An 8,573-nucleotide genomic window follows, 5' to 3' on the forward strand; every position below is an offset into this window, starting at 1 on the left:
GATGGAGGAGTACAGGGCAAGAGGAGAGAGAGGAGGCGTGAAGACAGTCAAGAAGAAAAAGTAGAGGAGGCAAACAATGAGAAAATATTACTTACAGGGAGATGGTTTAAATCAGTGGTTTCCAAACCTTTTTTTTTTAAGTTTATTTATTTATTTTGAGAGAGAGAGAGAGAGAGAGAGAGAGAAGGAGTGTAGAAGGGGCAGAGAGAGAGAGAGAGAGAGAGAGAGAGAGAGAGTCCCAAGCAGGTCCATGCTGTGAGCTCAGAGTCTGATACGGGATTCGAACTCACAAACCCTGAGACCATGACCTGAACTGAAATCAAGAGTCAGATGCTTGACCAACTAAGCCACCCAGGAGCCCCAGTTCCCAAACCTTTTAAATTGTGTATTCAATCAGTAATTTTTTGAATGATTCCCATATATGTATATTTACTTATGGATTATTACATGTAATATTTTAACTCATGTAATAACTATTGGTAAAACTTAATTTCTTAAAGTTTTACTTAGCAGAAGATGCATATTTTCTTTTTTTGCCTTTTAAAAAATGCATTTTATTTTATTATTATGGTTTTTTGGCATATGAAAACTTACTTTTGTCATATTTGTCACCATCAAACTTACGTTCTTTGTTTTTCCCTCTTGCCTTAGTACAAGGCCCAAAGAGAGACACTGGTTACTTTGACAACCTTAAAGCAAGCCCCAGGAATGTTACTCATAGCATGACCTTTGTGACCAAATCCAGCAACTGGAACCTCATGATTTTCCTCAGTAAAAATCAAGCAGCCATCACTGGGTACAAAGGCTGTGATTTTTTCCCTTTTTGATCAGCTGGACTCTGACACACTTCCTGATGTGGCAGAATTTGGCTGTTTGGCTTCAACCTCTGTTATTTCCAGCACAATTCCCTTTGCATGGGAAGCGCCTCCAAAAGGGCTGGCCTTCAGGGCTGTGCTGAAATGGGCTTTCTTGCAGTGTTTATCATGCCACTTCTGATCTTGTCGGTGGCTGTGGAGCTTCCTGGCAGTATGAAGACCGCGACACTTGCCCATACTGCTGGCACTGTGAGCCTGAGCGAAAGTTATTCTTTTTTTAAGAAATCTGCACCCAATGTGGGGCTCAGACTCACAACCCTGAAATCAAGAGTTGCAAGCTCCACCGACTGAGCCAGTCAGGTGCCCTTTTGTTTCAACTTTTAAAAACCTATTATGGAAAAATTTAAACATACTCAAAAATAGAAAGAATAGGATAATGAACCTGCACATAGCTATCATCTAGTTTCCACAATTATCAACATAATATTGACATTTCATTTTATTTTGTCTTCTTAAGTTTTTATTTTAATTCCAGTCAGTTAACATATATTTGTTTCAAGTGTACCATATAGTGTATCAACACTTCTGGTGCTCAAAATGACAAGTGCACTTCCTAATACCCATCACCTATTTAATCCACCCCCCACCTACCTCCCCTCTGGCAACCACTAGTTTGTTCTCAATAATGAAGTCTTTTTCTTGATTTGTCTCTCTATGTCTCTCTGTCTCTCTCTCTTTTTTTCCCTTTGCTCATTTGTTTTGTTTCTTAAATGCCACATATGCATGAGATCATAAGGTATTTGTCTTTCTCTGATTGACTTATTTCACTTAGCATTATATTCTCTAGCTCCATCTATGTTGTTGCAAATGGCAAGATTTCATTCTATTTTGTGGCTGAATAATATTCCATTGCACACACACACACAGACACACACACACACACACACATACATATACATATATGTACATAAAATAAGATGCATATTTCTTCCACCCCATTTTAATATCTATCAGGGAGCTGAAATGACATGACTGTCTATACATACATGAATTCAGTCACAACAAATCATATTGCCATTATTTGTAAGTTTAAATAAATGCTTAAGTTTAAATCTAAAAGAGTTCTTGTAATAAATATTAACTGAACTTCAAAATAACAAAACAGTTGTGTCATATTTAATTGGCAATGTCTCTCTATGCCTATGATGCGCAGAAGGAAATATGATGCATTTTATAAACAATAAAAGTTGTGATGTTTGCTTCTATCACCTAAGTGAATCATCCTGTGTGCCCCACTTTGGAAATTGGGATTAAATTAAGAGGGAGGGGTCAATAGAGTGGGACACCTTGAACAGATTAAAGAAAATATTATCTTAAAACAATGAGAAAATGTTCATCACTCTTAACAACCTGGTCGCTGGAGGCTTTGCTGAGGCAGTGTCAACAGTGGAAGAGGGGCAGCCAGATCACAGAAGTTCAGGGAGTAAGTGACAACAGGTGACATTAAACGCACACTCAGTATATACCAGACACTGTGCTAATGAAGAACTTCTCAGACAATCCCAAGAAGAAGTTATGATTGCCTCTAATTTAAGACAATAATCAGAGACTTGTAGAATCTAAGTGAGTTGTACCAGGTCACACAGTTGAGTGGCCCTAGGAAAATATGAACCATGTTGAGCATTTTAAAAGCTGAGCTCTTAAATAACATGCAATAATGTCTCCTGGCATGAGGCTAGTTAGTGGAGATGGAGTCTGAGGGCAGAGAACTACTGTCGCAGGAAGCCAGGTATCTTGCCTATGGATAAAAGCAGAAAGAAAAGTAAATAAATGGCCAAGTGTAGGGTGAGAATTGAGCATTTTTATATGGTGAGGGGAATGAGGCAGGAAAGAGAATTTGAGGCATTTAGGCAAGAGAGATAATAAGGATGACAAAACCCCTAAGGATCTAGAGCACAGGGGGGGAAGTTCAGCAGCAGGAGGTTGCCTCTGCTACAGGGGGAGGAGAGTGGTAAGAATTGGAATAAGGTGCAAATAAGTATGGAGGCTTTATGTGGGGAAGAGGAAGAATAGGCAGTGGAGATTCCAAGTTCACATTATTTATTTTCTCTGTGAAGTAGGAGACAAGGCCATTGCTTAGAGTATGTGGAGGGTGGAGAGAAAACAGGTAATGGTCAGACCTGATAGGACTATTATTAAGCTTTAAGCAATAGCTGTGGGGAATGGGAGCTGGTACAGTTTTGGAATTTTATACTGTATAGAGAGACAGTGATGGACAAGACGGACAAGGGATTCAAAGACAAGGTGGACAAGGCGGCAAGGTGAATCAAAGATTGCAAGAAAGGTGGAGGGACCTGACAGACTGAAGAAAATCGAGGGATCAGAGTCCTGGAAGTCTCAATGAGATTACTGGCTTGACGCATATAGGAGAGTAGGAGAGTTCCAAATCTCAAAGGGATAAAAGACTTGCACTTAGGCATTTGAACCTTCACAGCAGGGACACTTAGCTCCCATCCTCCCAATGACCATCCTTCTAAATGCTCTCCTTCATGGCAGTACTGGAAATTTGAAAATTTCATTTCTCAGACTCCCTGTGGAGTTTCAATTCAGAATCCTGTGAGAGGCACTGGGTTGAGATTTGCACATAGAAGAGGAGAAGCCATTTTTCTTCAGCTGCTGCTCCAGACAAGCATCTCAGCATCTGCAGATAGCAGACATCTAGGCAGCCTTGCCAGGATTTCCAGGCATACATCCTCCTGTGAACCATCTACTTGAGTGCTGACATCCTCAGTGGTGGTTTCTACAATGTATGCATTTCTAAATTTCATAAATTCTAGCAGTGTCTTTTCTCTCCTTTGTTCTGCTGGACCATAAGAGATTGTATAATCCAGTATTTTTTTAAATAAAATCCCCTTTTACTTGTGCCTAGAGAGCTTTCTGTTTTCCTGACATAACCTAGGCTAATATGTCACCCCACCCCATTCTTCATTTAATCTAGGTTATGAGCTTTTTCATGATCATATCAATATTAGTCAGGATTATCATAGCTGTTTATTAGGATTCTTGGTTGCAAGCAACATAAAGAAAATATAGTACTTTTTTTTTAATGTTTTATATATATTTGAGAGAGTGACAGAGCATGAGCGGGGCAGGGGGGCAGAGAGAGACAGAGACAGAATCCAAAGCAGGCTCCAGGCTCCGAGCTGTCAACACAGAGCCCGATGCGGGGCTCGAACCCACAAACCACAAGATCATGACCTGAGCCAAAGTTGGACGCTTAACCGACTGAGCCACCCACGTGCCCCAAGAAAATATAGCTACTTTTAAAAGAAAACAAATTTCTTTAAAAGACTTCAGATAGCTTGTGGACTTGCTAGGAAGGCTGGAGAACCAGGCTCTGGGAATCAATCTAGACAGTGGAGAGGAAACAAGAAAAATTATTCCACAAAGTCAAGTGCAGTGCCGTTGCTGAGCTCAGAGGCAAGTTTGCCTAACTGATGAATCCATGCTCCTCTGCCCTAGATATAAAGGTGGCAGGGAAAATGAGGCTCTGGACTTCCAGCTTTAGAGTGACAGCTCTGTCTGTAAGGTGAAGGAACCTCAAATAAGAAATTCAGAAGCTGGGAAGCCTCATAATTGGTAAATGTCTACTCTGACATCCAGTTTTTTGTGTACTATGGTGTAGACCCCCTTTTTTTTTTTGGCCTGGCAGACCCACCAAATGCTCATCGTTCCTGCTGTGTGTACTTATTCTTTAGGAGCCAACTTCCTCCTTGAAACCTTCCCAGCTGGAAGTGTCTGCTTCCTGCCCTGAATTCCTCTAGCAATTTGTATCTTGTTTGACCCTATTAAATTCCAGCTTGTTTTCATTGATATTTGGAGTTAAAACTATTAAAGTTACAGCATATTTAACATTGAATGAACATAACGGCTCATTTAATGTGGGTAGCTTATCCGCTTCTTGAGGTCATGGCTTGCCTTCCCAATATTCTGTAGCCACAATGCCCAGAATGACAACTTAACGATAGACACATCATAAATGTTAACTTGAAGTAAAGGAACTGCACCAAGATTTGCTTGTCCCTGTTTCCATTCTCTCTTCTAACCACCTCCCTCCATCACCACCAGCTTGTCTTCAATCCCAACCCCTCCCACATCCTCTAGCATCTTATTTGACTCTTGTATTTTTTCTGGAATTTTCAATCACCCTCTTTACAGATTTCTTCATAGTGGTCTGAAATATGCTCAAATATCCCCTGTTCTACAACTACCTTTCTTGTTTATCTTTCCTTCCATCTTTACACACACACACACACACACACACACACACACACACACACACACAAGAATAGTTTATATGTTTATATGTAGCCTCCATGTTGTCACTTCACTCTTGTCTCTCTCCTCTTTTTTCTTAAAGTCTGGCTTGTTTCCCCTTCAAGGTGACCACAGTAGCCTGTTCCGGGAACCGTTTGCCCGCATCCTCTTTGGCATCCCTGGTTGTTTGCCACTGGTGATCACGTGAAAACTGCTCTCTCTTGTCGTATGAGACTGCACTTCTGATTCCTCTGCTGCCTTTCCTTCCTGGTTGCTCTAGTGAACATCCATCAGCTTTTGGCTGCTTAGCATCCTGACCCCTGTCTGTTTGGAGAAATCGCTGGGGCAGGGGTATGGAAGCAGGCAGAACCCAGGGGTGGGGTGGAAGCCCTAACTCTCCCCTTCCTCCCTAACCCCCCAGCTGCTAGCGTGCTGGCTCATGGCCTGTGCCTTGGCAATCAGAGGCTCCTGCCTGCAACAGTCAGAAATCATTTCTACAGGTGGAAGTAGCACTAAAAGTCTCCTACCCAGAGCAACGGTGCAGCTAAACACTGCTGGGCATGCTCTGCGGGCAGCACTGCGTTGGTGTTCTTACCGATTACTGCTGTGGCCTGTATGAGCTTGTCCTGGCTAGCAGCTGCTGGCCTCCTTTGGTTTCTTTTTGTTTTCTGAGGCTAGTTCTCCTGTTCCTGCTCTCTGAAAGCAAGCCCAATATCCTGTCAACAGACTCCTTTTCTGCTTAGATGAGGCAGAGTTCGTTGGGTTCTGTGGTTTGCTCTGCAGATCTGTGGCGAGTACATTTTCTTTTCTTCCTCCTTCCACCCCCTAAATGAAGGTATTCCTCCTGGCTCTTTCCATGTCTGTCTTTTCTTACCATCCATACTTTCTGCTGGCAAGCTCAACTATTGCCTGTGTGTCAGTAATCACCTTTATGCCAATTTCTCCTAAATCTTTTTCCAGATTCAACTTCTCTCCTGAGCTTTGATCTAAGTTCACATTTGTAAATGCACACCCTCGCATGTCCTTCTAATGCATCAAAGTGAACAAGAGTAAAACTCAGACTCACCAACTTTTATGTTGCTACTAAATCCATTTCTCCTCTAAATTTCTCTCTTTCTTGCTGAACACCCAGACTTTGTATTTTTTTATCTATGCCATCCCTCACATCTCCAAATTAACAGTACCAAGTTCTTTTTTTTTCAAGACCAGTATTTCATATTCTTCCTTTCCCTGATGCTGTCATTACCTTCTTGTCACCTGAACAATTGTCACATGCTCCCTACTGAGCTCGTACCTCTAGTTGTTCTTCTGAATCAACTTGACACATGGTCAGATTAAATTTCCTAAAACACATTTTTGCTTATATCATCCTCTCTCCTGCCCCTTCATGTCCCTTCAGTGCTTCCAGGCTAATGAGAAAACCCTAGAACTTGACTCTCAAGCCACCTACAATCTGATTCTAACCTACTTCCCCTTTATTTATCCCATTTATGGGGGATTCCTTTTTAACATTTAATGACCACAATCATGTTCCATGTCGTTGAAGCCTCGTGTTTTCTTTATACGAAGTGTCTTTCTCCATAGTTCAACCTAAGCATTACCTTACGTGCCAAATCAAATGCCACCTCCTCTAGGAAGTCCTCCTCCTAGTCCCCATTTGAAGTACTTCTCAACCTTTAATATGCATATAAGTCACCTGGGCATCTTGTAGAATGCAGATTCTGATTCATTAAATCTGCTTAAGGTTGAGGTCTGGGATTTGATATTTCTTTCTGTATTTTTTTAAGTTTATTTTTATTCTAAGGGAGGAGCAGAGAGAGGGAGAGAGAGAGAGAGAATGTCCCAAGCAGTCCCTGCACTGCCAGCATAGAGCCCGATGTGGAGGGCTCAAACTCATGAACTGTGAGGTGATGACCTGAGTTGAAACCAAGAGTCAGACACTTAACTGACTAAACCACCCAGGACCTCCTGGGATTTGATATTTCTAACAAGTTCCTCCTTGATGCTGGAGGGTACTGGACCACCCTTGGGGTAGCAGGGCCCTAGAGAGAAGCATGTTTTTGAACTAAACCATAAGGCAAGATACCAAGGCAGGAACTGTATATTTGTTATTTCACTTACAATATTCCATAATCTTTAAACTACATCTTTTGCCTCCTCAAAGACAAGGATTGGGTTTAGCTCCTCATTATTTTGGTTGAGTACAGTAACTCAACCAATTTATTCTTACTGCATTAAATGTGCTCCTTGTATCATCTTCTTTTCTTTTCTACTCAGTGGTTCCCCTCACTTCTTAGCTTAACTGGATTTTACATGGATAGATACATGGAAAGAAGAGAGTGCTTCATATGTGATCTGTTGTAGGTAAGGATAACCCAGCATGTTTAAGATAATCTCATTTAATTATTGTTATATCTATGGTTCTTAAGTGCCAACAACCTAATCTACTCTAGTTCAAGCAGAAAAGGAATTTATGAAAGCATGTTAAACAGCTCACAGACTTGTTGAGAGGGTCAGAGACTACACAGCCAAGGCAGTGCATAAGTTGTACCAAAGGACTCCTCATCCACACTTCTTTGGGCATCGATTCTGCAGTTTACCCTGTACGTGAAGGTAGTCCTGGAACTTCAGACGCTACTGCTTCTGGAAGCTCTCTGTGGCTGCCCAGTCTCACCACAATGGGTTCCATGTAGGGCCTGTTCCTTCATGTTGGTGTTAGTTCCTGTTGTGTAACAAATTAACACAAACTGAGTGGTTTAAAAGAGAAGAAATTTGTTCTGTCACAACTCTGGAGGCCAGAAGTCTGAAATTAATATCACTGGTAGAAATCAGGAAAGGTGTTGGCAGTGCTTACCCCAGAGCTCTGCGGGAGAATCCATTCCTGTCCCTTACAGGTTGCGATGGTTACCAGCATTTTTTGGCTTGTGGCTGCAAAATTCTAGTCTTCAAGGTCAGCATCTTTGAATCCCCCTCTGCTCTGTCTTCACATTGTCTTTTCCTCTTTGTGTATATCAAATTTCCTCCATCCTCCTCTTAAAGGATACAGGTGACTCATGCAGGGCCCCCCAGATAATGCAGGTTAATCTCCCCATCTCAATACCTTTAATTGAATTACATCTACAAGTTCTTTACTATGCACAGTAACATTCACAGGTTCCAGGAATTAGGACCTGACATCTTTGGAGGTCATTATTCAGCCTACGGCAATGGTGTTTGCGTCTGAATTGAAGTCTCACTCATGTGAATCTCATTGGTGGAGCCTACATCACAGGCCTGCTCCTGAGCTGCAAGGGAGGCTAGGAGTGAGCTTGTCAGGAAAGGTGTTCAGAGATGAGAGGTGGCCAAAATATTTGTCTACTATCAACAAAACCAGTCTCTAAAACTTCATAAAAATGAACTTTGGGCCAAAATCTTTAGGCTAAGAGATGCTACTCATTGATG

General features: G+C 41.7%; 1 pseudogene; it reads right to left on the bottom strand.

Annotated features, from left to right (window-relative positions):
- Positions 1–620: 620 nt before the first annotated feature.
- On the bottom strand, positions 621–1,074 carry LOC112871944 (small ribosomal subunit protein uS12 pseudogene; annotated as a pseudogene).
- Positions 1,075–8,573: the final 7,499 nt, after the last annotated feature.

Source organism: Puma concolor, chromosome C1 (genome assembly GCF_028749965.1).
Source record: "Puma concolor isolate L17-30 chromosome C1, mPumCon1.1.hap2, whole genome shotgun sequence".
NCBI classification, from domain to species: Eukaryota; Metazoa; Chordata; class Mammalia; order Carnivora; family Felidae; genus Puma; species Puma concolor.